The sequence below is a fragment of the Siphateles boraxobius genome, unplaced genomic scaffold, assembly GCF_051911475.1.
Source record: "Siphateles boraxobius isolate OS27281-9 unplaced genomic scaffold, OSU_SipBor_1 397, whole genome shotgun sequence".
Taxonomy (NCBI): domain Eukaryota; kingdom Metazoa; phylum Chordata; class Actinopteri; order Cypriniformes; family Leuciscidae; genus Siphateles; species Siphateles boraxobius.
The window spans coordinates 1-24,183 of NW_027509027.1; the positions used below are offsets into that span (position 1 = coordinate 1).

Consider the following 24,183-nt stretch of genomic DNA (forward strand, 5'->3'; position numbering starts at 1 on the left):
ATCGGGCGTGCCCAAGGTGGTATGGCCGTAAGCTAAAACTGCTGCCAAAATTGGGCTATTTAAAAGGTTAGACCATTTGTGAAGAAAACTAAGAACAACTTTTGAAAAAACTCAAGCTCTTTCATGCTTTCTGAAGAATCTCAGAGACTTTTTAAGGCTTTTTGAAGAAGCTCAGGGACTCTTTTTTTTTTTTCTTAAAAAAGCTTACAACACCTAGTATTCCCATGCGGCCTCCCATCCAAGTACTAACCAGGCCTTATTTAAAAGCTTAGACCATTAGTGAAGAAGACTAAGAAGAACTTTTGAAAAAACTCAAACTCTTTCATGCTTTCTGAAGAATCTCAGAGACTTTTTAAGGCTTTTTGAAGCTCAGGCACTCTTTTTTTTTTTTTTTTTTTTTTTAAAAGCTTACAGCACCTGGTATTCCCAGGCGGTCTCCCATCCAAGTACTAACCAGGCCCGACCCTGCTTAGCTTCCGAGATCAGACGAGATCGGGCGTGCCCAAGGTGGTATGGCCGTAAGCTAAAACTGCTGCCAAAATTGGGCTATTTAAAAGGTTAGACCATTAGTGAAGAAAACTAAGAACAACTTTTGAAAAAACTCAAGCTCTTTCATGCTTTCTGAAGAATCTCAGAGACTTTTTAAGGCTTTTTGAAGAAGCTCAGGGACTCTTTTTTTTTTTTCTTAAAAAAGCTTACAACACCTAGTATTCCCATGCGGCCTCCCATCCAAGTACTAACCAGGCCTTATTTAAAAGCTTAGACCATTAGTGAAGAAGACTAAGAAGAACTTTTGAAAAAACTCAAACTCTTTCATGCTTTCTGAAGAATCTCAGAGACTTTTTAAGGCTTTTTGAAGCTCAGGCACTCTTTTTTTTTTTTTTTTTTTTTTAAAAGCTTACAGCACCTGGTATTCCCAGGCGGTCTCCCATCCAAGTACTAACCAGGCCCGACCCTGCTTAGCTTCCGAGATCAGACGAGATCGGGCGTGCCCAAGGTGGTATGGCCGTAAGCTAAAACTGCTGCCAAAATTGGGCTATTTAAAAGGTTAGACCATTAGTGAAGAAAACTAAGAACAACTTTTGAAAAAACTCAAGCTCTTTCATGCTTTCTGAAGAATCTCAGAGACTTTTTAAGGCTTTTTGAAGAAGCTCAGGGACTCTTTTTTTTTTTTCTTAAAAATTTTTACAACACCTAGTATTCCCATGCGGCCTCCCATCCAAGTACTAACCAGGCCTTATTTAAAAGCTTAGACCATTAGTGAAGAAGACTAAGAAGAACTTTTGAAAAAACTCAAACTCTTTCATGCTTTCTGAAGAATCTCAGAGACTTTTTAAGGCTTTTTGAAGCTCAGGCACTCTTTTTTTTTTTTTTTTTTTTTTTAAAAGCTTACAGCACCTGGTATTCCCAGGCGGTCTCCCATCCAAGTACTAACCAGTCCCGACCCTGCTTAGCTTCCGAGATCAGACGAGATCGGGCGTGCCCAAGGTGGTATGGCCGTAAGCGAATACTGCTGCCAAAATTGGGCTATTTAAAAGGTTAGACCATTAGTGAAGAAAACTAAGAACAACTTTTGAAAAAACTCAAACTCTTTCATGCTTTCTGAAGAATCTCAGAGACTTTTTAAGGCTTTTTGAAGCTCAGGCACTCTTTTTTTTTTTTTTAAAAGCTTACAGCACCTGGTATTCCCAGGCGGTCTCCCATCCAAGTACTAACCAGGCCCGACCCTGCTTAGCTTCCGAGATCAGACGAGATCGGGCGTGCCCAAGGTGGTATGGCCGTAAGCTAAAACTGCTGCCAAAATTGGGCTATTTAAAAGGTTAGACCATTAGTGAAGAAAACTAAGAACAACTTTTGAAAAAACTCAAGCTCTTTCATGCTTTCTGAAGAATCTCAGAGACTTTTTAAGGCTTTTTGAAGAAGCTCAGGGACTCTTTTTTTTTTTTCTTAAAAAAGCTTACAACACCTAGTATTCCCATGCGGCCTCCCATCCAAGTACTAACCAGGCCTTATTTAAAAGCTTAGACCATTAGTGAAGAAGACTAAGAAGAACTTTTGAAAAAACTCAAACTCTTTCATGCTTTCTGAAGAATCTCAGAGACTTTTTAAGGCTTTTTGAAGCTCAGGCACTCTTTTTTTTTTTTTTTTTTTTTTAAAAGCTTACAGCACCTGGTATTCCCAGGCGGTCTCCCATCCAAGTACTAACCAGGCCCGACCCTGCTTAGCTTCCGAGATCAGACGAGATCGGGCGTGCCCAAGGTGGTATGGCCGTAAGCTAAAACTGCTGCCAAAATTGGGCTATTTAAAAGGTTAGACCATTAGTGAAGAAAACTAAGAACAACTTTTGAAAAAACTCAAGCTCTTTCATGCTTTCTGAAGAATCTCAGAGACTTTTTAAGGCTTTTTGAAGAAGCTCAGGGACTCTTTTTTTTTTTTCTTAAAAAAGCTTACAACACCTAGTATTCCCATGCGGCCTCCCATCCAAGTACTAACCAGGCCTTATTTAAAAGCTTAGACCATTAGTGAAGAAGACTAAGAAGAACTTTTGAAAAAACTCAAACTCTTTCATGCTTTCTGAAGAATCTCAGAGACTTTTTAAGGCTTTTTGAAGCTCAGGCACTCTTTTTTTTTTTTTTTTTTTTTTTAAAAGCTTACAGCACCTGGTATTCCCAGGCGGTCTCCCATCCAAGTACTAACCAGGCCCGACCCTGCTTAGCTTCCGAGATCAGACGAGATCGGGCGTGCCCAAGGTGGTATGGCCGTAAGCTAAAACTGCTGCCAAAATTGGGCTATTTAAAAGGTTAGACCATTAGTGAAGAAAACTAAGAACAACTTTTGAAAAAACTCAAGCTCTTTCATGCTTTCTGAAGAATCTCAGAGACTTTTTAAGGCTTTTTGAAGAAGCTCAGGGACTCTTTTTTTTTTTTCTTAAAAAAGCTTACAACACCTAGTATTCCCATGCGGCCTCCCATCCAAGTACTAACCAGGCCTTATTTAAAAGCTTAGACCATTAGTGAAGAAGACTAAGAAGAACTTTTGAAAAAACTCAAACTCTTTCATGCTTTCTGAAGAATCTCAGAGACTTTTTAAGGCTTTTTGAAGCTCAGGCACTCTTTTTTTTTTTTTTTTTTTTTAAAAGCTTACAGCACCTGGTATTCCCAGGCGGTCTCCCATCCAAGTACTAACCAGGCCCGACCCTGCTTAGCTTCCGAGATCAGACGAGATCGGGCGTGCCCAAGGTGGTATGGCCGTAAGCTAAAACTGCTGCCAAAATTGGGCTATTTAAAAGGTTAGACCATTAGTGAAGAAAACTAAGAACAACTTTTGAAAAAACTCAAGCTCTTTCATGCTTTCTGAAGAATCTCAGAGACTTTTTAAGGCTTTTTGAAGAAGCTCAGGGACTCTTTTTTTTTTTTCTTAAAAAAGCTTACAACACCTAGTATTCCCATGCGGCCTCCCATCCAAGTACTAACCAGGCCTTATTTAAAAGCTTAGACCATTAGTGAAGAAGACTAAGAAGAACTTTTGAAAAAACTCAAACTCTTTCATGCTTTCTGAAGAATCTCAGAGACTTTTTAAGGCTTTTTGAAGCTCAGGCACTCTTTTTTTTTTTCTTAAAAAAGCTTACAACACCCAGTATTCCCATGCGGCCTCCCATCCAAGTACTAACCAGGCCTTATTTAAAAGCTTAGACCATTAGTGAAGAAGACTAAGAAGAACTTTTGAAAAAACTCAAACTCTTTCATGCTTTCTGAAGAATCTCAGAGACTTTTTAAGGCTTTTTGAAGCTCAGGCACTCTTTTTTTTTTTTTAAAAAGCTTACAGCACCTGGTATTCCCAGGCGGTCTCCCATCCAAGTACTAACCAGGCCCGACCCTGCTTAGCTTCCGAGATCAGACGAGATCGGGCGTGCCCAAGGTGGTATGGCCGTAAGCGAATACTGCTGCCAAAATTGGGCTATTTAAAAGGTTAGACCATTAGTGAAGAAAACTAAGAACAACTTTTGAAAAAACTCAAACTCTTTCATGCTTTCTGAAGAATCTCAGAGACTTTTTAAGGCTTTTTGAAGCTCAGGCACTCTTTTTTTTTTTTTTAAAAGCTTACAGCACCTGGTATTCCCAGGCGGTCTCCCATCCAAGTACTAACCAGGCCCGACCCTGCTTAGCTTCCGAGATCAGACGAGATCGGGCGTGCCCAAGGTGGTATGGCCGTAAGCTAAAACTGCTGCCAAAATTGGGCTATTTAAAAGGTTAGACCATTAGTGAAGAAAACTAAGAACAACTTTTGAAAAAACTCAAGCTCTTTCATGCTTTCTGAAGAATCTCAGAGACTTTTTAAGGCTTTTTGAAGAAGCTCAGGGACTCTTTTTTTTTTTTCTTAAAAAAGCTTACAACACCTAGTATTCCCATGCGGCCTCCCATCCAAGTACTAACCAGGCCTTATTTAAAAGCTTAGACCATTAGTGAAGAAGACTAAGAAGAACTTTTGAAAAAACTCAAACTCTTTCATGCTTTCTGAAGAATCTCAGAGACTTTTTAAGGCTTTTTGAAGCTCAGGCACTCTTTTTTTTTTTTTTTTTTTTTTAAAAGCTTACAGCACCTGGTATTCCCAGGCGGTCTCCCATCCAAGTACTAACCAGGCCCGACCCTGCTTAGCTTCCGAGATCAGACGAGATCGGGCGTGCCCAAGGTGGTATGGCCGTAAGCTAAAACTGCTGCCAAAATTGGGCTATTTAAAAGGTTAGACCATTAGTGAAGAAAACTAAGAACAACTTTTGAAAAAACTCAAGCTCTTTCATGCTTTCTGAAGAATCTCAGAGACTTTTTAAGGCTTTTTGAAGAAGCTCAGGGACTCTTTTTTTTTTTTCTTAAAAAAGCTTACAACACCTAGTATTCCCATGCGGCCTCCCATCCAAGTACTAACCAGGCCTTATTTAAAAGCTTAGACCATTAGTGAAGAAGACTAAGAAGAACTTTTGAAAAAACTCAAACTCTTTCATGCTTTCTGAAGAATCTCAGAGACTTTTTAAGGCTTTTTGAAGCTCAGGCACTCTTTTTTTTTTTCTTAAAAAAGCTTACAACACCCAGTATTCCCATGCGGCCTCCCATCCAAGTACTAACCAGGCCTTATTTAAAAGCTTAGACCATTAGTGAAGAAGACTAAGAAGAACTTTTGAAAAAACTCAAACTCTTTCATGCTTTCTGAAGAATCTCAGAGACTTTTTAAGGCTTTTTGAAGCTCAGGCACTCTTTTTTTTTTTTTAAAAAGCTTACAGCACCTGGTATTCCCAGGCGGTCTCCCATCCAAGTACTAACCAGGCCCGACCCTGCTTAGCTTCCGAGATCAGACGAGATCGGGCGTGCCCAAGGTGGTATGGCCGTAAGCGAATACTGCTGCCAAAATTGGGCTATTTAAAAGGTTAGACCATTAGTGAAGAAAACTAAGAACAACTTTTGAAAAAACTCAAACTCTTTCATGCTTTCTGAAGAATCTCAGAGACTTTTTAAGGCTTTTTGAAGCTCAGGCACTCTTTTTTTTTTTTTTAAAAGCTTACAGCACCTGGTATTCCCAGGCGGTCTCCCATCCAAGTACTAACCAGGCCCGACCCTGCTTAGCTTCCGAGATCAGACGAGATCGGGCGTGCCCAAGGTGGTATGGCCGTAAGCTAAAACTGCTGCCAAAATTGGGCTATTTAAAAGGTTAGACCATTAGTGAAGAAAACTAAGAACAACTTTTGAAAAAACTCAAGCTCTTTCATGCTTTCTGAAGAATCTCAGAGACTTTTTAAGGCTTTTTGAAGAAGCTCAGGGACTCTTTTTTTTTTTTCTTAAAAAAGCTTACAACACCTAGTATTCCCATGCGGCCTCCCATCCAAGTACTAACCAGGCCTTATTTAAAAGCTTAGACCATTAGTGAAGAAGACTAAGAAGAACTTTTGAAAAAACTCAAACTCTTTCATGCTTTCTGAAGAATCTCAGAGACTTTTTAAGGCTTTTTGAAGCTCAGGCACTCTTTTTTTTTTTTTTTTTTTTTTAAAAGCTTACAGCACCTGGTATTCCCAGGCGGTCTCCCATCCAAGTACTAACCAGGCCCGACCCTGCTTAGCTTCCGAGATCAGACGAGATCGGGCGTGCCCAAGGTGGTATGGCCGTAAGCTAAAACTGCTGCCAAAATTGGGCTATTTAAAAGGTTAGACCATTAGTGAAGAAAACTAAGAACAACTTTTGAAAAAACTCAAGCTCTTTCATGCTTTCTGAAGAATCTCAGAGACTTTTTAAGGCTTTTTGAAGAAGCTCAGGGACTCTTTTTTTTTTTTCTTAAAAAAGCTTACAACACCTAGTATTCCCATGCGGCCTCCCATCCAAGTACTAACCAGGCCTTATTTAAAAGCTTAGACCATTAGTGAAGAAGACTAAGAAGAACTTTTGAAAAAACTCAAACTCTTTCATGCTTTCTGAAGAATCTCAGAGACTTTTTAAGGCTTTTTGAAGCTCAGGCACTCTTTTTTTTTTTTTTTTTTTTTTTAAAAGCTTACAGCACCTGGTATTCCCAGGCGGTCTCCCATCCAAGTACTAACCAGGCCCGACCCTGCTTAGCTTCCGAGATCAGACGAGATCGGGCGTGCCCAAGGTGGTATGGCCGTAAGCTAAAACTGCTGCCAAAATTGGGCTATTTAAAAGGTTAGACCATTAGTGAAGAAAACTAAGAACAACTTTTGAAAAAACTCAAGCTCTTTCATGCTTTCTGAAGAATCTCAGAGACTTTTTAAGGCTTTTTGAAGAAGCTCAGGGACTCTTTTTTTTTTTTCTTAAAAAAGCTTACAACACCTAGTATTCCCATGCGGCCTCCCATCCAAGTACTAACCAGGCCTTATTTAAAAGCTTAGACCATTAGTGAAGAAGACTAAGAAGAACTTTTGAAAAAACTCAAACTCTTTCATGCTTTCTGAAGAATCTCAGAGACTTTTTAAGGCTTTTTGAAGCTCAGGCACTCTTTTTTTTTTTTTTTTTTTTTTAAAAGCTTACAGCACCTGGTATTCCCAGGCGGTCTCCCATCCAAGTACTAACCAGGCCCGACCCTGCTTAGCTTCCGAGATCAGACGAGATCGGGCGTGCCCAAGGTGGTATGGCCGTAAGCTAAAACTGCTGCCAAAATTGGGCTATTTAAAAGGTTAGACCATTAGTGAAGAAAACTAAGAACAACTTTTGAAAAAACTCAAGCTCTTTCATGCTTTCTGAAGAATCTCAGAGACTTTTTAAGGCTTTTTGAAGAAGCTCAGGGACTCTTTTTTTTTTTTCTTAAAAAAGCTTACAACACCTAGTATTCCCATGCGGCCTCCCATCCAAGTACTAACCAGGCCTTATTTAAAAGCTTAGACCATTAGTGAAGAAGACTAAGAAGAACTTTTGAAAAAACTCAAACTCTTTCATGCTTTCTGAAGAATCTCAGAGACTTTTTAAGGCTTTTTGAAGCTCAGGCACTCTTTTTTTTTTTCTTAAAAAAGCTTACAACACCCAGTATTCCCATGCGGCCTCCCATCCAAGTACTAACCAGGCCTTATTTAAAAGCTTAGACCATTAGTGAAGAAGACTAAGAAGAACTTTTGAAAAAACTCAAACTCTTTCATGCTTTCTGAAGAATCTCAGAGACTTTTTAAGGCTTTTTGAAGCTCAGGCACTCTTTTTTTTTTTTTAAAAAGCTTACAGCACCTGGTATTCCCAGGCGGTCTCCCATCCAAGTACTAACCAGGCCCGACCCTGCTTAGCTTCCGAGATCAGACGAGATCGGGCGTGCCCAAGGTGGTATGGCCGTAAGCGAATACTGCTGCCAAAATTGGGCTATTTAAAAGGTTAGACCATTAGTGAAGAAAACTAAGAACAACTTTTGAAAAAACTCAAACTCTTTCATGCTTTCTGAAGAATCTCAGAGACTTTTTAAGGCTTTTTGAAGCTCAGGCACTCTTTTTTTTTTTTTTAAAAGCTTACAGCACCTGGTATTCCCAGGCGGTCTCCCATCCAAGTACTAACCAGGCCCGACCCTGCTTAGCTTCCGAGATCAGACGAGATCGGGCGTGCCCAAGGTGGTATGGCCGTAAGCTAAAACTGCTGCCAAAATTGGGCTATTTAAAAGGTTAGACCATTAGTGAAGAAAACTAAGAACAACTTTTGAAAAAACTCAAGCTCTTTCATGCTTTCTGAAGAATCTCAGAGACTTTTTAAGGCTTTTTGAAGAAGCTCAGGGACTCTTTTTTTTTTTCTTAAAAAAGCTTACAACACCTAGTATTCCCATGCGGCCTCCCATCCAAGTACTAACCAGGCCTTATTTAAAAGCTTAGACCATTAGTGAAGAAGACTAAGAAGAACTTTTGAAAAAACTCAAACTCTTTCATGCTTTCTGAAGAATCTCAGAGACTTTTTAAGGCTTTTTGAAGCTCAGGCACTCTTTTTTTTTTTTTTTTTTTTTTTAAAAGCTTACAGCACCTGGTATTCCCAGGCGGTCTCCCATCCAAGTACTAACCAGGCCCGACCCTGCTTAGCTTCCGAGATCAGACGAGATCGGGCGTGCCCAAGGTGGTATGGCCGTAAGCTAAAACTGCTGCCAAAATTGGGCTATTTAAAAGGTTAGACCATTAGTGAAGAAAACTAAGAACAACTTTTGAAAAAACTCAAGCTCTTTCATGCTTTCTGAAGAATCTCAGAGACTTTTTAAGGCTTTTTGAAGAAGCTCAGGGACTCTTTTTTTTTTTTCTTAAAAAAGCTTACAACACCTAGTATTCCCATGCGGCCTCCCATCCAAGTACTAACCAGGCCTTATTTAAAAGCTTAGACCATTAGTGAAGAAGACTAAGAAGAACTTTTGAACCATTAGTGAAGAAGACTAAGAAGAACTTTTGAAAAAACTCAAACTCTTTCATGCTTTCGAACTAAGCTGGCACTCTTTTTTTTTTAAAAGCTTACAGCACCTGGTATTCCCAGGCGGTCTCCCATCCAAGTACTAACCAGGCCCGACCCTGCTTAGCTTCCGAGATCAGACGAGATCGGGCGTGCCCAAGGTGGTATGGCCGTAAGCTAAAACTGCTGCCAAAATTGGGCTATTTAAAAGGTTAGACCATTAGTGAAGAAAACTAAGAACAACTTTTGAAAAAACTCAAGCTCTTTCATGCTTTCTGAAGAATCTCAGAGACTTTTTAAGGCTTTTTGAAGAAGCTCAGGGACTCTTTTTTTTTTTTCTTAAAAAAGCTTACAACACCTAGTATTCCCATGCGGCCTCCCATCCAAGTACTAACCAGGCCTTATTTAAAAGCTTAGACCATTAGTGAAGAAGACTAAGAAGAACTTTTGAAAAAACTCAAACTCTTTCATGCTTTCTGAAGAATCTCAGAGACTTTTTAAGGCTTTTTGAAGCTCAGGCACTCTTTTTTTTTTTCTTAAAAAAGCTTACAACACCCAGTATTCCCATGCGGCCTCCCATCCAAGTACTAACCAGGCCTTATTTAAAAGCTTAGACCATTAGTGAAGAAGACTAAGAAGAACTTTTGAAAAAACTCAAACTCTTTCATGCTTTCTGAAGAATCTCAGAGACTTTTTAAGGCTTTTTGAAGCTCAGGCACTCTTTTTTTTTTTTTAAAAAGCTTACAGCACCTGGTATTCCCAGGCGGTCTCCCATCCAAGTACTAACCAGGCCCGACCCTGCTTAGCTTCCGAGATCAGACGAGATCGGGCGTGCCCAAGGTGGTATGGCCGTAAGCGAATACTGCTGCCAAAATTGGGCTATTTAAAAGGTTAGACCATTAGTGAAGAAAACTAAGAACAACTTTTGAAAAAACTCAAACTCTTTCATGCTTTCTGAAGAATCTCAGAGACTTTTTAAGGCTTTTTGAAGCTCAGGCACTCTTTTTTTTTTTTTTAAAAGCTTACAGCACCTGGTATTCCCAGGCGGTCTCCCATCCAAGTACTAACCAGGCCCGACCCTGCTTAGCTTCCGAGATCAGACGAGATCGGGCGTGCCCAAGGTGGTATGGCCGTAAGCTAAAACTGCTGCCAAAATTGGGCTATTTAAAAGGTTAGACCATTAGTGAAGAAAACTAAGAACAACTTTTGAAAAAACTCAAGCTCTTTCATGCTTTCTGAAGAATCTCAGAGACTTTTTAAGGCTTTTTGAAGAAGCTCAGGGACTCTTTTTTTTTTTTCTTAAAAAAGCTTACAACACCTAGTATTCCCATGCGGCCTCCCATCCAAGTACTAACCAGGCCTTATTTAAAAGCTTAGACCATTAGTGAAGAAGACTAAGAAGAACTTTTGAAAAAACTCAAACTCTTTCATGCTTTCTGAAGAATCTCAGAGACTTTTTAAGGCTTTTTGAAGCTCAGGCACTCTTTTTTTTTTTCTTAAAAAAGCTTACAACACCCAGTATTCCCATGCGGCCTCCCATCCAAGTACTAACCAGGCCTTATTTAAAAGCTTAGACCATTAGTGAAGAAGACTAAGAAGAACTTTTGAAAAAACTCAAACTCTTTCATGCTTTCTGAAGAATCTCAGAGACTTTTTAAGGCTTTTTGAAGCTCAGGCACTCTTTTTTTTTTTTTAAAAAGCTTACAGCACCTGGTATTCCCAGGCGGTCTCCCATCCAAGTACTAACCAGGCCCGACCCTGCTTAGCTTCCGAGATCAGACGAGATCGGGCGTGCCCAAGGTGGTATGGCCGTAAGCGAATACTGCTGCCAAAATTGGGCTATTTAAAAGGTTAGACCATTAGTGAAGAAAACTAAGAACAACTTTTGAAAAAACTCAAACTCTTTCATGCTTTCTGAAGAATCTCAGAGACTTTTTAAGGCTTTTTGAAGCTCAGGCACTCTTTTTTTTTTTTTTAAAAGCTTACAGCACCTGGTATTCCCAGGCGGTCTCCCATCCAAGTACTAACCAGGCCCGACCCTGCTTAGCTTCCGAGATCAGACGAGATCGGGCGTGCCCAAGGTGGTATGGCCGTAAGCTAAAACTGCTGCCAAAATTGGGCTATTTAAAAGGTTAGACCATTAGTGAAGAAAACTAAGAACAACTTTTGAAAAAACTCAAGCTCTTTCATGCTTTCTGAAGAATCTCAGAGACTTTTTAAGGCTTTTTGAAGAAGCTCAGGGACTCTTTTTTTTTTTTCTTAAAAAAGCTTACAACACCTAGTATTCCCATGCGGCCTCCCATCCAAGTACTAACCAGGCCTTATTTAAAAGCTTAGACCATTAGTGAAGAAGACTAAGAAGAACTTTTGAAAAAACTCAAACTCTTTCATGCTTTCTGAAGAATCTCAGAGACTTTTTAAGGCTTTTTGAAGCTCAGGCACTCTTTTTTTTTTTTTTTTTTTTTTAAAAGCTTACAGCACCTGGTATTCCCAGGCGGTCTCCCATCCAAGTACTAACCAGGCCCGACCCTGCTTAGCTTCCGAGATCAGACGAGATCGGGCGTGCCCAAGGTGGTATGGCCGTAAGCTAAAACTGCTGCCAAAATTGGGCTATTTAAAAGGTTAGACCATTAGTGAAGAAAACTAAGAACAACTTTTGAAAAAACTCAAGCTCTTTCATGCTTTCTGAAGAATCTCAGAGACTTTTTAAGGCTTTTTGAAGAAGCTCAGGGACTCTTTTCTTTTTTCTTAAAAATTTTTACAACACCTAGTATTCCCATGCGGCCTCCCATCCAAGTACTAACCAGGCCTTATTTAAAAGCTTAGACCATTAGTGAAGAAGACTAAGAAGAACTTTTGAAAAAACTCAAACTCTTTCATGCTTTCTGAAGAATCTCAGAGACTTTTTAAGGCTTTTTGAAGCTCAGGCACTCTTTTTTTTTTTTTTTTTTTTTTAAAAGCTTACAGCACCTGGTATTCCCAGGCGGTCTCCCATCCAAGTACTAACCAGTCCCGACCCTGCTTAGCTTCCGAGATCAGACGAGATCGGGCGTGCCCAAGGTGGTATGGCCGTAAGCGAATACTGCTGCCAAAATTGGGCTATTTAAAAGGTTAGACCATTAGTGAAGAAAACTAAGAACAACTTTTGAAAAAACTCAAACTCTTTCATGCTTTCTGAAGAATCTCAGAGACTTTTTAAGGCTTTTTGAAGCTCAGGCACTCTTTTTTTTTTTTTTAAAAGCTTACAGCACCTGGTATTCCCAGGCGGTCTCCCATCCAAGTACTAACCAGGCCCGACCCTGCTTAGCTTCCGAGATCAGACGAGATCGGGCGTGCCCAAGGTGGTATGGCCGTAAGCTAAAACTGCTGCCAAAATTGGGCTATTTAAAAGGTTAGACCATTAGTGAAGAAAACTAAGAACAACTTTTGAAAAAACTCAAGCTCTTTCATGCTTTCTGAAGAATCTCAGAGACTTTTTAAGGCTTTTTGAAGAAGCTCAGGGACTCTTTTTTTTTTTTCTTAAAAATTTTTACAACACCTAGTATTCCCATGCGGCCTCCCATCCAAGTACTAACCAGGCCTTATTTAAAAGCTTAGACCATTAGTGAAGAAGACTAAGAAGAACTTTTGAAAAAACTCAAACTCTTTCATGCTTTCTGAAGAATCTCAGAGACTTTTTAAGGCTTTTTGAAGCTCAGGCACTCTTTTTTTTTTTTTTTTTTTTTTAAAAGCTTACAGCACCTGGTATTCCCAGGCGGTCTCCCATCCAAGTACTAACCAGTCCCGACCCTGCTTAGCTTCCGAGATCAGACGAGATCGGGCGTGCCCAAGGTGGTATGGCCGTAAGCTAAAACTGCTGCCAAAATTGGGCTATTTAAAAGGTTAGACCATTAGTGAAGAAAACTAAGAACAACTTTTGAAAAAACTCAAGCTCTTTCATGCTTTCTGAAGAATCTCAGAGACTTTTTAAGGCTTTTTGAAGAAGCTCAGGGACTCTTTTTTTTTTTTCTTAAAAAAGCTTACAACACCTAGTATTCCCATGCGGCCTCCCATCCAAGTACTAACCAGGCCTTATTTAAAAGCTTAGACCATTAGTGAAGAAGACTAAGAAGAACTTTTGAAAAAACTCAAACTCTTTCATGCTTTCTGAAGAATCTCAGAGACTTTTTAAGGCTTTTTGAAGCTCAGGCACTCTTTTTTTTTTTCTTAAAAAAGCTTACAACACCCAGTATTCCCATGCGGCCTCCCATCCAAGTACTAACCAGGCCTTATTTAAAAGCTTAGACCATTAGTGAAGAAGACTAAGAAGAACTTTTGAAAAAACTCAAACTCTTTCATGCTTTCTGAAGAATCTCAGAGACTTTTTAAGGCTTTTTGAAGCTCAGGCACTCTTTTTTTTTTTTAAAAAGCTTACAGCACCTGGTATTCCCAGGCGGTCTCCCATCCAAGTACTAACCAGGCCCGACCCTGCTTAGCTTCCGAGATCAGACGAGATCGGGCGTGCCCAAGGTGGTATGGCCGTAAGCTAAAACTGCTGCCAAAATTGGGCTATTTAAAAGGTTAGACCATTTGTGAAGAAAACTAAGAACAACTTTTGAAAAAACTCAAGCTCTTTCATGCTTTCTGAAGAATCTCAGAGACTTTTTAAGGCTTTTTGAAGAAGCTCAGGGACTCTTTTTTTTTTTTCTTAAAAAAGCTTACAACACCTAGTATTCCCATGCGGCCTCCCATCCAAGTACTAACCAGGCCTTATTTAAAAGCTTAGACCATTAGTGAAGAAGACTAAGAAGAACTTTTGAAAAAACTCAAACTCTTTCATGCTTTCTGAAGAATCTCAGAGACTTTTTAAGGCTTTTTGAAGCTCAGGCACTCTTTTTTTTTTTTTTTTTTTTTTAAAAGCTTACAGCACCTGGTATTCCCAGGCGGTCTCCCATCCAAGTACTAACCAGGCCCGACCCTGCTTAGCTTCCGAGATCAGACGAGATCGGGCGTGCCCAAGGTGGTATGGCCGTAAGCTAAAACTGCTGCCAAAATTGGGCTATTTAAAAGGTTAGACCATTAGTGAAGAAAACTAAGAACAACTTTTGAAAAAACTCAAGCTCTTTCATGCTTTCTGAAGAATCTCAGAGACTTTTTAAGGCTTTTTGAAGAAGCTCAGGGACTCTTTTTTTTTTTTCTTAAAAAAGCTTACAACACCTAGTATTCCCATGCGGCCTCCCATCCAAGTACTAACCAGGCCTTATTTAAAAGCTTAGACCATTAGTGAAGAAGACTAAGAAGAACTTTTGAAAAAACTCAAACTCTTTCATGCTTTCTGAAGAATCTCAGAGACTTTTTAAGGCTTTTTGAAGCTCAGGCACTCTTTTTTTTTTTTTTTTTTTTTTAAAAGCTTACAGCACCTGGTATTCCCAGGCGGTCTCCCATCCAAGTACTAACCAGGCCCGACCCTGCTTAGCTTCCGAGATCAGACGAGATCGGGCGTGCCCAAGGTGGTATGGCCGTAAGCTAAAACTGCTGCCAAAATTGGGCTATTTAAAAGGTTAGACCATTAGTGAAGAAAACTAAGAACAACTTTTGAAAAAACTCAAGCTCTTTCATGCTTTCTGAAGAATCTCAGAGACTTTTTAAGGCTTTTTGAAGAAGCTCAGGGACTCTTTTTTTTTTTTCTTAAAAATTTTTACAACACCTAGTATTCCCATGCGGCCTCCCATCCAAGTACTAACCAGGCCTTATTTAAAAGCTTAGACCATTAGTGAAGAAGACTAAGAAGAACTTTTGAAAAAACTCAAACTCTTTCATGCTTTCTGAAGAATCTCAGAGACTTTTTAAGGCTTTTTGAAGCTCAGGCACTCTTTTTTTTTTTTTTTTTTTTTTTAAAAGCTTACAGCACCTGGTATTCCCAGGCGGTCTCCCATCCAAGTACTAACCAGTCCCGACCCTGCTTAGCTTCCGAGATCAGACGAGATCGGGCGTGCCCAAGGTGGTATGGCCGTAAGCGAATACTGCTGCCAAAATTGGGCTATTTAAAAGGTTAGACCATTAGTGAAGAAAACTAAGAACAACTTTTGAAAAAACTCAAACTCTTTCATGCTTTCTGAAGAATCTCAGAGACTTTTTAAGGCTTTTTGAAGCTCAGGCACTCTTTTTTTTTTTTTTAAAAGCTTACAGCACCTGGTATTCCCAGGCGGTCTCCCATCCAAGTACTAACCAGGCCCGACCCTGCTTAGCTTCCGAGATCAGACGAGATCGGGCGTGCCCAAGGTGGTATGGCCGTAAGCTAAAACTGCTGCCAAAATTGGGCTATTTAAAAGGTTAGACCATTAGTGAAGAAAACTAAGAACAACTTTTGAAAAAACTCAAGCTCTTTCATGCTTTCTGAAGAATCTCAGAGACTTTTTAAGGCTTTTTGAAGAAGCTCAGGGACTCTTTTTTTTTTTTCTTAAAAAAGCTTACAACACCTAGTATTCCCATGCGGCCTCCCATCCAAGTACTAACCAGGCCTTATTTAAAAGCTTAGACCATTAGTGAAGAAGACTAAGAAGAACTTTTGAAAAAACTCAAACTCTTTCATGCTTTCTGAAGAATCTCAGAGACTTTTTAAGGCTTTTTGAAGCTCAGGCACTCTTTTTTTTTTTTTTTTTTTTTTAAAAGCTTACAGCACCTGGTATTCCCAGGCGGTCTCCCATCCAAGTACTAACCAGGCCCGACCCTGCTTAGCTTCCGAGATCAGACGAGATCGGGCGTGCCCAAGGTGGTATGGCCGTAAGCTAAAACTGCTGCCAAAATTGGGCTATTTAAAAGGTTAGACCATTAGTGAAGAAAACTAAGAACAACTTTTGAAAAAACTCAAGCTCTTTCATGCTTTCTGAAGAATCTCAGAGACTTTTTAAGGCTTTTTGAAGAAGCTCAGGGACTCTTTTTTTTTTTTCTTAAAAAAGCTTACAACACCTAGTATTCCCATGCGGCCTCCCATCCAAGTACTAACCAGGCCTTATTTAAAAGCTTAGACCATTAGTGAAGAAGACTAAGAAGAACTTTTGAAAAAACTCAAACTCTTTCATGCTTTCTGAAGAATCTCAGAGACTTTTTAAGGCTTTTTGAAGCTCAGGCACTCTTTTTTTTTTTTTTTTTTTTTTAAAAGCTTACAGCACCTGGTATTCCCAGGCGGTCTCCCATCCAAGTACTAACCAGGCCCGACCCTGCTTAGCTTCCGAGATCAGACGAGATCGGGCGTGCCCAAGGTGGTATGGCCGTAAGCTAAAACTGCTGCCAAAATTGGGCTATTTAAAAGGTTAGACCATTAGTGAAGAAAACTAAGAACAACTTTTGAAAAAACTCAAGCTCTTTCATGCTTTCTGAAGAATCTCAGAGACTTTTTAAGGCTTTTTGAAGAAGCTCAGGGACTCTTTTTTTTTTTTCTTAAAAAAGCTTACAACACCTAGTATTCCCATGCGGCCTCCCATCCAAGTACTAACCAGGCCTTATTTAAAAGCTTAGACCATTAGTGAAGAAGACTAAGAAGAACTTTTGAAAAAACTCAAACTCTTTCATGCTTTCTGAAGAATCTCAGAGACTTTTTAAGGCTTTTTGAAGCTCAGGCACTCTTTTTTTTTTTTTTTTTTTTTTAAAAGCTTACAGCACCTGGTATTCCCAGGCGGTCTCCCATCCAAGTACTAACCAGGCCCGACCCTGCTTAGCTTCCGAGATCAGACGAGATCGGGCGTGCCCAAGGTGGTATGGCCGTAAGCTAAAACTGCTGCCAAAATTGGGCTATTTAAAAGGTTAGACCATTAGTGAAGAAAACTAAGAACAACTTTTGAAAAAACTCAAGCTCTTTCATGCTTTCTGAAGAATCTCAGAGACTTTTTAAGGCTTTTTGAAGAAGCTCAGGGACTCTTTTTTTTTTTTCTTAAAAAAGCTTACAACACCTAGTATTCCCATGCGGCCTCCCATCCAAGTACTAACCAGGCCTTATTTAAAAGCTTAGACCATTAGTGAAGAAGACTAAGAAGAACTTTTGAAAAAACTCAAACTCTTTCATGCTTTCTGAAGAATCTCAGAGACTTTTTAAGGCTTTTTGAAGCTCAGGCACTCTTTTTTTTTTTTTTTTTTTTTTAAAAGCTTACAGCACCTGGTATTCCCAGGCGGTCTCCCATCCAAGTACTAACCAGGCCCGACCCTGCTTAGCTTCCGAGATCAGACGAGATCGGGCGTGCCCAAGGTGGTATGGCCGTAAGCTAAAACTGCTGCCAAAATTGGGCTATTTAAAAGGTTAGACCATTAGTGAAGAAAACTAAGAACAACTTTTGAAAAAACTCAAGCTCTTTCATGCTTTCTGAAGAATCTCAGAGACTTTTTAAGGCTTTTTGAAGAAGCTCAGGGACTCTTTTTTTTTTTTCTTAAAAAAGCTTACAACACCTAGTATTCCCATGCGGCCTCCCATCCAAGTACTAACCAGGCCTTATTTAAAAGCTTAGACCATTAGTGAAGAAGACTAAGAAGAACTTTTGAAAAAACTCAAACTCTTTCATGCTTTCTGAAGAATCTCAGAGACTTTTTAAGGCTTTTTGAAGCTCAGGCACTCTTTTTTTTTTTTTTTTTTTTTTAAAAGCTTACAGCACCTGGTATTCCCAGGCGGTCTCCCATCCAAGTACTAACCAGGCCCGACCCTGCTTAGCTTCCGAGATCAGACGAGATCGGGCGTGCCCAAGGTGGTATGGCCGTAAGCTAAAACTGCTGCCAAAATTGGGCTATTTAAAAGGTTAGACCATTAGTGAAGAAAACTAAGAACAACTTTTGAAAAAACTCAAGCTCTTTCATGCTTTCTGAAGAATCTCAGAGACTTTTTAAGGCTTTTTGAAGAAGCTCAGGGACTCTTTTTTTTTTTTCTTAAAAAAGCTTACAACACCTAGTATTCCCATGCGGCCTCCCATCCAAGTACTAACCAGGCCTTATTTAAAAGCTTAGACCATTAGTGAAGAAGACTAAGAAGAACTTTTGAAAAAACTCAAACTCTTTCATGCTTTCTGAAGAATCTCAGAGACTTTTTAAGGCTTTTTGAAGCTCAGGCACTCTTTTTTTTTTTCTTAAAAAAGCTTACAACACCCAGTATTCCCATGCGGCCTCCCATCCAAGTACTAACCAGGCCTTATTTAAAAGCTTAGACCATTAGTGAAGAAGACTAAGAAGAACTTTTGAAAAAACTCAAACTCTTTCATGCTTTCTGAAGAATCTCAGAGACTTTTTAAGGCTTTTTGAAGCTCAGGCACTCTTTTTTTTTTTTTAAAAAGCTTACAGCACCTGGTATTCCCAGGCGGTCTCCCATCCAAGTACTAACCAGGCCCGACCCTGCTTAGCTTCCGAGATCAGACGAGATCGGGCGTGCCCAAGGTGGTATGGCCGTAAGCGAATACTGCTGCCAAAATTGGGCTATTTAAAAGGTTAGACCATTAGTGAAGAAAACTAAGAACAACTTTTGAAAAAACTCAAACTCTTTCATGCTTTCTGAAGAATCTCAGAGACTTTTTAAGGCTTTTTGAAGCTCAGGCACTCTTTTTTTTTTTTTTAAAAGCTTACAGCACCTGGTATTCCCAGGCGGTCTCCCATCCAAGTACTAACCAGGCCCGACCCTGCTTAGCTTCCGAGATCAGACGAGATCGGGCGTGCCCAAGGTGGTATGGCCGTAAGCTAAAACTGCTGCCAAAATTGGGCTATTTAAAAGGTTAGACCATTAGTGAAGAAAACTAAGAACAACTTTTGAAAAAACTCAAGCTCTTTCATGCTTTCTGAAGAATCTCAGAGACTTTTTAAGGCTTTTTGAAGAAGCTCAGGGACTCTTTTTTTTTTTTCTTAAAAAAGCTTACAACACCTAGTATTCCCATGCGGCCTCCCATCCAAGTACTAACCAGGCCTTATTTAAAAGCTTAGACCATTAGTGAAGAAGACTAAGAAGAACTTTTGAAAAAACTCAAACTCTTTCATGCTTTCTGAAGAATCTCAGAGACTTTTTAAGGCTTTTTGAAGCTCAGGCACTCTTTTTTTTTTTTTTTTTTTTTAAAAGCTTACAGCACCTGGTATTCCCAGGCGGTCTCCCATCCAAGTACTAACCAGGCCCGACCCTGCTTAGCTTCCGAGATCAGACGAGATCGGGCGTGCCCAAGGTGGTATGGCCGTAAGCTAAAACTGCTGCCAAAATTGGGCTATTTAAAAGGTTAGACCATTAGTGAAGAAAACTAAGAACAACTTTTGAAAAAACTCAAGCTCTTTCATGCTTTCTGAAGAATCTCAGAGACTTTTTAAGGCTTTTTGAAGAAGCTCAGGGACTCTTTTTTTTTTTTCTTAAAAAAGCTTACAACACCTAGTATTCCCATGCGGCCTCCCATCCAAGTACTAACCAGGCCTTATTTAAAAGCTTAGACCATTAGTGAAGAAGACTAAGAAGAACTTTTGAAAAAACTCAAACTCTTTCATGCTTTCTGAAGAATCTCAGAGACTTTTTAAGGCTTTTTGAAGCTCAGGCACTCTTTTTTTTTTTTTTTTTTTTTTTAAAAGCTTACAGCACCTGGTATTCCCAGGCGGTCTCCCATCCAAGTACTAACCAGGCCCGACCCTGCTTAGCTTCCGAGATCAGACGAGATCGGGCGTGCCCAAGGTGGTATGGCCGTAAGCTAAAACTGCTGCCAAAATTGGGCTATTTAAAAGGTTAGACCATTAGTGAAGAAAACTAAGAACAACTTTTGAAAAAACTCAAGCTCTTTCATGCTTTCTGAAGAATCTCAGAGACTTTTTAAGGCTTTTTGAAGAAGCTCAGGGACTCTTTTTTTTTTTTCTTAAAAAAGCTTACAACACCTAGTATTCCCATGCGGCCTCCCATCCAAGTACTAACCAGGCCTTATTTAAAAGCTTAGACCATTAGTGAAGAAGACTAAGAAGAACTTTTGAAAAAACTCAAACTCTTTCATGCTTTCTGAAGAATCTCAGAGACTTTTTAAGGCTTTTTGAAGCTCAGGCACTCTTTTTTTTTTTTTTTTTTTTTTAAAAGCTTACAGCACCTGGTATTCCCAGGCGGTCTCCCATCCAAGTACTAACCAGGCCCGACCCTGCTTAGCTTCCGAGATCAGACGAGATCGGGCGTGCCCAAGGTGGTATGGCCGTAAGCTAAAACTGCTGCCAAAATTGGGCTATTTAAAAGGTTAGACCATTAGTGAAGAAAACTAAGAACAACTTTTGAAAAAACTCAAGCTCTTTCATGCTTTCTGAAGAATCTCAGAGACTTTTTAAGGCTTTTTGAAGAAGCTCAGGGACTCTTTTTTTTTTTTCTTAAAAAAGCTTACAACACCTAGTATTCCCATGCGGCCTCCCATCCAAGTACTAACCAGGCCTTATTTAAAAGCTTAGACCATTAGTGAAGAAGACTAAGAAGAACTTTTGAAAAAACTCAAACTCTTTCATGCTTTCTGAAGAATCTCAGAGACTTTTTAAGGCTTTTTGAAGCTCAGGCACTCTTTTTTTTTTTCTTAAAAAAGCTTACAACACCCAGTATTCCCATGCGGCCTCCCATCCAAGTACTAACCAGGCCTTATTTAAAAGCTTAGACCATTAGTGAAGAAGACTAAGAAGAACTTTTGAAAAAACTCAAACTCTTTCATGCTTTCTGAAGAATCTCAGAGACTTTTTAAGGCTTTTTGAAGCTCAGGCACTCTTTTTTTTTTTTTAAAAAGCTTACAGCACCTGGTATTCCCAGGCGGTCTCCCATCCAAGTACTAACCAGGCCCGACCCTGCTTAGCTTCCGAGATCAGACGAGATCGGGCGTGCCCAAGGTGGTATGGCCGTAAGCGAATACTGCTGCCAAAATTGGGCTATTTAAAAGGTTAGACCATTAGTGAAGAAAACTAAGAACAACTTTTGAAAAAACTCAAGCTCTTTCATGCTTTCTGAAGAATCTCAGAGACTTTTTAAGGCTTTTTGAAGAAGCTCAGGGACTCTTTTTTTTTTTCTTAAAAAAGCTTACAACACCTAGTATTCCCATGCGGCCTCCCATCCAAGTACTAACCAGGCCTTATTTAAAAGCTTAGACCATTAGTGAAGAAGACTAAGAAGAACTTTTGAAAAAACTCAAACTCTTTCATGCTTTCTGAAGAATCTCAGAGACTTTTTAAGGCTTTTTGAAGCTCAGGCACTCTTTTTTTTTTTTTTTTTTTTTTTAAAAGCTTACAGCACCTGGTATTCCCAGGCGGTCTCCCATCCAAGTACTAACCAGGCCCGACCCTGCTTAGCTTCCGAGATCAGACGAGATCGGGCGTGCCCAAGGTGGTATGGCCGTAAGCTAAAACTGCTGCCAAAATTGGGCTATTTAAAAGGTTAGACCATTAGTGAAGAAAACTAAGAACAACTTTTGAAAAAACTCAAGCTCTTTCATGCTTTCTGAAGAATCTCAGAGACTTTTTAAGGCTTTTTGAAGAAGCTCAGGGACTCTTTTTTTTTTTTCTTAAAAAAGCTTACAACACCTAGTATTCCCATGCGGCCTCCCATCCAAGTACTAACCAGGCCTTATTTAAAAGCTTAGACCATTAGTGAAGAAGACTAAGAAGAACTTTTGAAAAAACTCAAACTCTTTCATGCTTTCTGAAGAATCTCAGAGACTTTTTAAGGCTTTTTGAAGCTCAGGCACTCTTTTTTTTTTTTTTTTTTTTTTAAAAGCTTACAGCACCTGGTATTCCCAGGCGGTCTCCCATCCAAGTACTAACCAGGCCCGACCCTGCTTAGCTTCCGAGATCAGACGAGATCGGGCGTGCCCAAGGTGGTATGGCCGTAAGCTAAAACTGCTGCCAAAATTGGGCTATTTAAAAGGTTAGACCATTAGTGAAGAAAACTAAGAACAACTTTTGAAAAAACTCAAGCTCTTTCATGCTTTCTGAAGAATCTCAGAGACTTTTTAAGGCTTTTTGAAGAAGCTCAGGGACTCTTTTTTTTTTTTCTTAAAAAAGCTTACAACACCTAGTATTCCCATGCGGCCTCCCATCCAAGTACTAACCAGGCCTTATTTAAAAGCTTAGACCATTAGTGAAGAAGACTAAGAAGAACTTTTGAAAAAACTCAAACTCTTTCATGCTTTCTGAAGAATCTCAGAGACTTTTTAAGGCTTTTTGAAGCTCAGGCACTCTTTTTTTTTTTTTTTTTTTTTTAAAAGCTTACAGCACCTGGTATTCCCAGGCGGTCTCCCATCCAAGTACTAACCAGGCCCGACCCTGCTTAGCTTCCGAGATCAGACGAGATCGGGCGTGCCCAAGGTGGTATGGCCGTAAGCTAAAACTGCTGCCAAAATTGGGCTATTTAAAAGGTTAGACCATTAGTGAAGAAAACTAAGAACAACTTTTGAAAAAACTCAAGCTCTTTCATGCTTTCTGAAGAATCTCAGAGACTTTTTAAGGCTTTTTGAAGAAGCTCAGGGACTCTTTTTTTTTTTTCTTAAAAAAGCTTACAACACCTAGTATTCCCATGCGGCCTCCCATCCAAGTACTAACCAGGCCTTATTTAAAAGCTTAGACCATTAGTGAAGAAGACTAAGAAGAACTTTTGAAAAAACTCAAACTCTTTCATGCTTTCTGAAGAATCTCAGAGACTTTTTAAGGCTTTTTGAAGCTCAGGCACTCTTTTTTTTTTTTTTTTTTTTTTAAAAGCTTACAGCACCTGGTATTCCCAGGCGGTCTCCCATCCAAGTACTAACCAGGCCCGACCCTGCTTAGCTTCCGAGATCAGACGAGATCGGGCGTGCCCAAGGTGGTATGGCCGTAAGCTAAAACTGCTGCCAAAATTGGGCTATTTAAAAGGTTAGACCATTAGTGAAGAAAACTAAGAACAACTTTTGAAAAAACTCAAGCTCTTTCATGCTTTCTGAAGAATCTCAGAGACTTTTTAAGGCTTTTTGAAGAAGCTCAGGGACTCTTTTTTTTTTTTCTTAAAAAAGCTTACAACACCTAGTATTCCCATGCGGCCTCCCATCCAAGTACTAACCAGGCCTTATTTAAAAGCTTAGACCATTAGTGAAGAAGACTAAGAAGAACTTTTGAAAAAACTCAAACTCTTTCATGCTTTCTGAAGAATCTCAGAGACTTTTTAAGGCTTTTTGAAGCTCAGGCACTCTTTTTTTTTTTCTTAAAAAAGCTTACAACACCCAGTATTCCCATGCGGCCTCCCATCCAAGTACTAACCAGGCCTTATTTAAAAGCTTAGACCATTAGTGAAGAAGACTAAGAAGAACTTTTGAAAAAACTCAAACTCTTTCATGCTTTCTGAAGAATCTCAGAGACTTTTTAAGGCTTTTTGAAGCTCAGGCACTCTTTTTTTTTTTTTAAAAAGCTTACAGCACCTGGTATTCCCAGGCGGTCTCCCATCCAAGTACTAACCAGGCCCGACCCTGCTTAGCTTCCGAGATCAGACGAGATCGGGCGTGCCCAAGGTGGTATGGCCGTAAGCGAATACTGCTGCCAAAATTGGGCTATTTAAAAGGTTAGACCATTAGTGAAGAAAACTAAGAACAACTTTTGAAAAAACTCAAACTCTTTCATGCTTTCTGAAGAATCTCAGAGACTTTTTAAGGCTTTTTGAAGCTCAGGCACTCTTTTTTTTTTTTTTAAAAGCTTACAGCACCTGGTATTCCCAGGCGGTCTCCCATCCAAGTACTAACCAGGCCCGACCCTGCTTAGCTTCCGAGATCAGACGAGATCGGGCGTGCCCAAGGTGGTATGGCCGTAAGCTAAAACTGCTGCCAAAATTGGGCTATTTAAAAGGTTAGACCATTAGTGAAGAAAACTAAGAACAACTTTTGAAAAAACTCAAGCTCTTTCATGCTTTCTGAAGAATCTCAGAGACTTTTTAAGGCTTTTTGAAGAAGCTCAGGGACTCTTTTTTTTTTTTCTTAAAAAAGCTTACAACACCTAGTATTCCCATGCGGCCTCCCATCCAAGTACTAACCAGGCCTTATTTAAAAGCTTAGACCATTAGTGAAGAAGACTAAGAAGAACTTTTGAAAAAACTCAAACTCTTTCATGCTTTCTGAAGAATCTCAGAGACTTTTTAAGGCTTTTTGAAGCTCAGGCACTCTTTTTTTTTTTTTTTTTTTTTTTAAAAGCTTACAGCACCTGGTATTCCCAGGCGGTCTCCCATCCAAGTACTAACCAGGCCCGACCCTGCTTAGCTTCCGAGATCAGACGAGATCGGGCGTGCCCAAGGTGGTATGGCCGTAAGCTAAAACTGCTGCCAAAATTGGGCTATTTAAAAGGTTAGACCATT

The 24,183-nt window shown here is 39.7% G+C and overlaps 50 non-coding genes across 50 annotated transcripts; all 50 read right to left on the reverse strand.

Moving 5' to 3' along the window:
• Positions 1–405: 405 nt before the first annotated feature.
• LOC143705891 (5S ribosomal RNA) lies at positions 406–524 on the reverse strand. The gene has a single exon (XR_013192800.1). It is a non-coding gene; the product is annotated as a 5S ribosomal RNA (ribosomal RNA).
• A 371-nt stretch (positions 525–895) lies between these two features.
• On the reverse strand, positions 896–1,014 carry LOC143705914 (5S ribosomal RNA). The gene has a single exon (XR_013192822.1). It is a non-coding gene; the product is annotated as a 5S ribosomal RNA (ribosomal RNA).
• Positions 1,015–1,386: 372 nt separating this feature from the next.
• On the reverse strand, positions 1,387–1,505 carry LOC143705900 (5S ribosomal RNA). Its single transcript, XR_013192809.1, has one exon. It is a non-coding gene; the product is annotated as a 5S ribosomal RNA (ribosomal RNA).
• Positions 1,506–1,667: 162 nt separating this feature from the next.
• Positions 1,668–1,786, reverse strand: LOC143705925 (5S ribosomal RNA). The gene has a single exon (XR_013192834.1). It is a non-coding gene; the product is annotated as a 5S ribosomal RNA (ribosomal RNA).
• A 371-nt stretch (positions 1,787–2,157) lies between these two features.
• On the reverse strand, positions 2,158–2,276 carry LOC143705937 (5S ribosomal RNA). The gene has a single exon (XR_013192845.1). It is a non-coding gene; the product is annotated as a 5S ribosomal RNA (ribosomal RNA).
• Positions 2,277–2,648: 372 nt separating this feature from the next.
• LOC143705948 (5S ribosomal RNA) lies at positions 2,649–2,767 on the reverse strand. The gene has a single exon (XR_013192856.1). It is a non-coding gene; the product is annotated as a 5S ribosomal RNA (ribosomal RNA).
• Positions 2,768–3,137: 370 nt separating this feature from the next.
• LOC143705897 (5S ribosomal RNA) lies at positions 3,138–3,256 on the reverse strand. Its single transcript, XR_013192806.1, has one exon. It is a non-coding gene; the product is annotated as a 5S ribosomal RNA (ribosomal RNA).
• A 560-nt stretch (positions 3,257–3,816) lies between these two features.
• On the reverse strand, positions 3,817–3,935 carry LOC143705905 (5S ribosomal RNA). The gene has a single exon (XR_013192813.1). It is a non-coding gene; the product is annotated as a 5S ribosomal RNA (ribosomal RNA).
• A 162-nt stretch (positions 3,936–4,097) lies between these two features.
• Positions 4,098–4,216, reverse strand: LOC143705906 (5S ribosomal RNA). Its single transcript, XR_013192814.1, has one exon. It is a non-coding gene; the product is annotated as a 5S ribosomal RNA (ribosomal RNA).
• A 371-nt stretch (positions 4,217–4,587) lies between these two features.
• On the reverse strand, positions 4,588–4,706 carry LOC143705907 (5S ribosomal RNA). The gene has a single exon (XR_013192815.1). It is a non-coding gene; the product is annotated as a 5S ribosomal RNA (ribosomal RNA).
• A 560-nt stretch (positions 4,707–5,266) lies between these two features.
• On the reverse strand, positions 5,267–5,385 carry LOC143705908 (5S ribosomal RNA). The gene has a single exon (XR_013192816.1). It is a non-coding gene; the product is annotated as a 5S ribosomal RNA (ribosomal RNA).
• Positions 5,386–5,547: 162 nt separating this feature from the next.
• On the reverse strand, positions 5,548–5,666 carry LOC143705909 (5S ribosomal RNA). Its single transcript, XR_013192817.1, has one exon. It is a non-coding gene; the product is annotated as a 5S ribosomal RNA (ribosomal RNA).
• Positions 5,667–6,037: 371 nt separating this feature from the next.
• On the reverse strand, positions 6,038–6,156 carry LOC143705910 (5S ribosomal RNA). Its single transcript, XR_013192818.1, has one exon. It is a non-coding gene; the product is annotated as a 5S ribosomal RNA (ribosomal RNA).
• Positions 6,157–6,528: 372 nt separating this feature from the next.
• LOC143705911 (5S ribosomal RNA) lies at positions 6,529–6,647 on the reverse strand. The gene has a single exon (XR_013192819.1). It is a non-coding gene; the product is annotated as a 5S ribosomal RNA (ribosomal RNA).
• A 371-nt stretch (positions 6,648–7,018) lies between these two features.
• LOC143705912 (5S ribosomal RNA) lies at positions 7,019–7,137 on the reverse strand. Its single transcript, XR_013192820.1, has one exon. It is a non-coding gene; the product is annotated as a 5S ribosomal RNA (ribosomal RNA).
• Positions 7,138–7,697: 560 nt separating this feature from the next.
• On the reverse strand, positions 7,698–7,816 carry LOC143705913 (5S ribosomal RNA). The gene has a single exon (XR_013192821.1). It is a non-coding gene; the product is annotated as a 5S ribosomal RNA (ribosomal RNA).
• A 162-nt stretch (positions 7,817–7,978) lies between these two features.
• Positions 7,979–8,097, reverse strand: LOC143705915 (5S ribosomal RNA). The gene has a single exon (XR_013192823.1). It is a non-coding gene; the product is annotated as a 5S ribosomal RNA (ribosomal RNA).
• Positions 8,098–8,468: 371 nt separating this feature from the next.
• Positions 8,469–8,587, reverse strand: LOC143705916 (5S ribosomal RNA). Its single transcript, XR_013192824.1, has one exon. It is a non-coding gene; the product is annotated as a 5S ribosomal RNA (ribosomal RNA).
• Positions 8,588–8,950: 363 nt separating this feature from the next.
• Positions 8,951–9,069, reverse strand: LOC143705917 (5S ribosomal RNA). The gene has a single exon (XR_013192825.1). It is a non-coding gene; the product is annotated as a 5S ribosomal RNA (ribosomal RNA).
• Positions 9,070–9,629: 560 nt separating this feature from the next.
• On the reverse strand, positions 9,630–9,748 carry LOC143705918 (5S ribosomal RNA). Its single transcript, XR_013192826.1, has one exon. It is a non-coding gene; the product is annotated as a 5S ribosomal RNA (ribosomal RNA).
• Positions 9,749–9,910: 162 nt separating this feature from the next.
• LOC143705919 (5S ribosomal RNA) lies at positions 9,911–10,029 on the reverse strand. The gene has a single exon (XR_013192828.1). It is a non-coding gene; the product is annotated as a 5S ribosomal RNA (ribosomal RNA).
• A 560-nt stretch (positions 10,030–10,589) lies between these two features.
• On the reverse strand, positions 10,590–10,708 carry LOC143705920 (5S ribosomal RNA). Its single transcript, XR_013192829.1, has one exon. It is a non-coding gene; the product is annotated as a 5S ribosomal RNA (ribosomal RNA).
• Positions 10,709–10,870: 162 nt separating this feature from the next.
• LOC143705921 (5S ribosomal RNA) lies at positions 10,871–10,989 on the reverse strand. The gene has a single exon (XR_013192830.1). It is a non-coding gene; the product is annotated as a 5S ribosomal RNA (ribosomal RNA).
• A 371-nt stretch (positions 10,990–11,360) lies between these two features.
• On the reverse strand, positions 11,361–11,479 carry LOC143705922 (5S ribosomal RNA). The gene has a single exon (XR_013192831.1). It is a non-coding gene; the product is annotated as a 5S ribosomal RNA (ribosomal RNA).
• Positions 11,480–11,849: 370 nt separating this feature from the next.
• Positions 11,850–11,968, reverse strand: LOC143705901 (5S ribosomal RNA). The gene has a single exon (XR_013192810.1). It is a non-coding gene; the product is annotated as a 5S ribosomal RNA (ribosomal RNA).
• A 162-nt stretch (positions 11,969–12,130) lies between these two features.
• Positions 12,131–12,249, reverse strand: LOC143705923 (5S ribosomal RNA). Its single transcript, XR_013192832.1, has one exon. It is a non-coding gene; the product is annotated as a 5S ribosomal RNA (ribosomal RNA).
• Positions 12,250–12,620: 371 nt separating this feature from the next.
• On the reverse strand, positions 12,621–12,739 carry LOC143705902 (5S ribosomal RNA). The gene has a single exon (XR_013192811.1). It is a non-coding gene; the product is annotated as a 5S ribosomal RNA (ribosomal RNA).
• Positions 12,740–13,298: 559 nt separating this feature from the next.
• On the reverse strand, positions 13,299–13,417 carry LOC143705924 (5S ribosomal RNA). The gene has a single exon (XR_013192833.1). It is a non-coding gene; the product is annotated as a 5S ribosomal RNA (ribosomal RNA).
• Positions 13,418–13,788: 371 nt separating this feature from the next.
• LOC143705926 (5S ribosomal RNA) lies at positions 13,789–13,907 on the reverse strand. The gene has a single exon (XR_013192835.1). It is a non-coding gene; the product is annotated as a 5S ribosomal RNA (ribosomal RNA).
• Positions 13,908–14,278: 371 nt separating this feature from the next.
• LOC143705927 (5S ribosomal RNA) lies at positions 14,279–14,397 on the reverse strand. Its single transcript, XR_013192836.1, has one exon. It is a non-coding gene; the product is annotated as a 5S ribosomal RNA (ribosomal RNA).
• A 372-nt stretch (positions 14,398–14,769) lies between these two features.
• On the reverse strand, positions 14,770–14,888 carry LOC143705903 (5S ribosomal RNA). The gene has a single exon (XR_013192812.1). It is a non-coding gene; the product is annotated as a 5S ribosomal RNA (ribosomal RNA).
• Positions 14,889–15,050: 162 nt separating this feature from the next.
• On the reverse strand, positions 15,051–15,169 carry LOC143705928 (5S ribosomal RNA). The gene has a single exon (XR_013192837.1). It is a non-coding gene; the product is annotated as a 5S ribosomal RNA (ribosomal RNA).
• Positions 15,170–15,540: 371 nt separating this feature from the next.
• Positions 15,541–15,659, reverse strand: LOC143705929 (5S ribosomal RNA). Its single transcript, XR_013192838.1, has one exon. It is a non-coding gene; the product is annotated as a 5S ribosomal RNA (ribosomal RNA).
• A 371-nt stretch (positions 15,660–16,030) lies between these two features.
• LOC143705930 (5S ribosomal RNA) lies at positions 16,031–16,149 on the reverse strand. Its single transcript, XR_013192839.1, has one exon. It is a non-coding gene; the product is annotated as a 5S ribosomal RNA (ribosomal RNA).
• A 371-nt stretch (positions 16,150–16,520) lies between these two features.
• On the reverse strand, positions 16,521–16,639 carry LOC143705931 (5S ribosomal RNA). Its single transcript, XR_013192840.1, has one exon. It is a non-coding gene; the product is annotated as a 5S ribosomal RNA (ribosomal RNA).
• A 371-nt stretch (positions 16,640–17,010) lies between these two features.
• Positions 17,011–17,129, reverse strand: LOC143705932 (5S ribosomal RNA). The gene has a single exon (XR_013192841.1). It is a non-coding gene; the product is annotated as a 5S ribosomal RNA (ribosomal RNA).
• A 371-nt stretch (positions 17,130–17,500) lies between these two features.
• LOC143705933 (5S ribosomal RNA) lies at positions 17,501–17,619 on the reverse strand. The gene has a single exon (XR_013192842.1). It is a non-coding gene; the product is annotated as a 5S ribosomal RNA (ribosomal RNA).
• A 560-nt stretch (positions 17,620–18,179) lies between these two features.
• LOC143705934 (5S ribosomal RNA) lies at positions 18,180–18,298 on the reverse strand. The gene has a single exon (XR_013192843.1). It is a non-coding gene; the product is annotated as a 5S ribosomal RNA (ribosomal RNA).
• A 162-nt stretch (positions 18,299–18,460) lies between these two features.
• LOC143705936 (5S ribosomal RNA) lies at positions 18,461–18,579 on the reverse strand. Its single transcript, XR_013192844.1, has one exon. It is a non-coding gene; the product is annotated as a 5S ribosomal RNA (ribosomal RNA).
• A 370-nt stretch (positions 18,580–18,949) lies between these two features.
• On the reverse strand, positions 18,950–19,068 carry LOC143705938 (5S ribosomal RNA). Its single transcript, XR_013192846.1, has one exon. It is a non-coding gene; the product is annotated as a 5S ribosomal RNA (ribosomal RNA).
• Positions 19,069–19,440: 372 nt separating this feature from the next.
• LOC143705939 (5S ribosomal RNA) lies at positions 19,441–19,559 on the reverse strand. The gene has a single exon (XR_013192847.1). It is a non-coding gene; the product is annotated as a 5S ribosomal RNA (ribosomal RNA).
• Positions 19,560–19,930: 371 nt separating this feature from the next.
• Positions 19,931–20,049, reverse strand: LOC143705940 (5S ribosomal RNA). Its single transcript, XR_013192848.1, has one exon. It is a non-coding gene; the product is annotated as a 5S ribosomal RNA (ribosomal RNA).
• A 560-nt stretch (positions 20,050–20,609) lies between these two features.
• On the reverse strand, positions 20,610–20,728 carry LOC143705941 (5S ribosomal RNA). Its single transcript, XR_013192849.1, has one exon. It is a non-coding gene; the product is annotated as a 5S ribosomal RNA (ribosomal RNA).
• A 371-nt stretch (positions 20,729–21,099) lies between these two features.
• On the reverse strand, positions 21,100–21,218 carry LOC143705942 (5S ribosomal RNA). The gene has a single exon (XR_013192850.1). It is a non-coding gene; the product is annotated as a 5S ribosomal RNA (ribosomal RNA).
• A 371-nt stretch (positions 21,219–21,589) lies between these two features.
• On the reverse strand, positions 21,590–21,708 carry LOC143705943 (5S ribosomal RNA). Its single transcript, XR_013192851.1, has one exon. It is a non-coding gene; the product is annotated as a 5S ribosomal RNA (ribosomal RNA).
• Positions 21,709–22,079: 371 nt separating this feature from the next.
• On the reverse strand, positions 22,080–22,198 carry LOC143705944 (5S ribosomal RNA). Its single transcript, XR_013192852.1, has one exon. It is a non-coding gene; the product is annotated as a 5S ribosomal RNA (ribosomal RNA).
• A 371-nt stretch (positions 22,199–22,569) lies between these two features.
• LOC143705945 (5S ribosomal RNA) lies at positions 22,570–22,688 on the reverse strand. The gene has a single exon (XR_013192853.1). It is a non-coding gene; the product is annotated as a 5S ribosomal RNA (ribosomal RNA).
• Positions 22,689–23,248: 560 nt separating this feature from the next.
• On the reverse strand, positions 23,249–23,367 carry LOC143705946 (5S ribosomal RNA). Its single transcript, XR_013192854.1, has one exon. It is a non-coding gene; the product is annotated as a 5S ribosomal RNA (ribosomal RNA).
• A 162-nt stretch (positions 23,368–23,529) lies between these two features.
• Positions 23,530–23,648, reverse strand: LOC143705947 (5S ribosomal RNA). Its single transcript, XR_013192855.1, has one exon. It is a non-coding gene; the product is annotated as a 5S ribosomal RNA (ribosomal RNA).
• Positions 23,649–24,020: 372 nt separating this feature from the next.
• LOC143705949 (5S ribosomal RNA) lies at positions 24,021–24,139 on the reverse strand. The gene has a single exon (XR_013192857.1). It is a non-coding gene; the product is annotated as a 5S ribosomal RNA (ribosomal RNA).
• Positions 24,140–24,183: the final 44 nt, after the last annotated feature.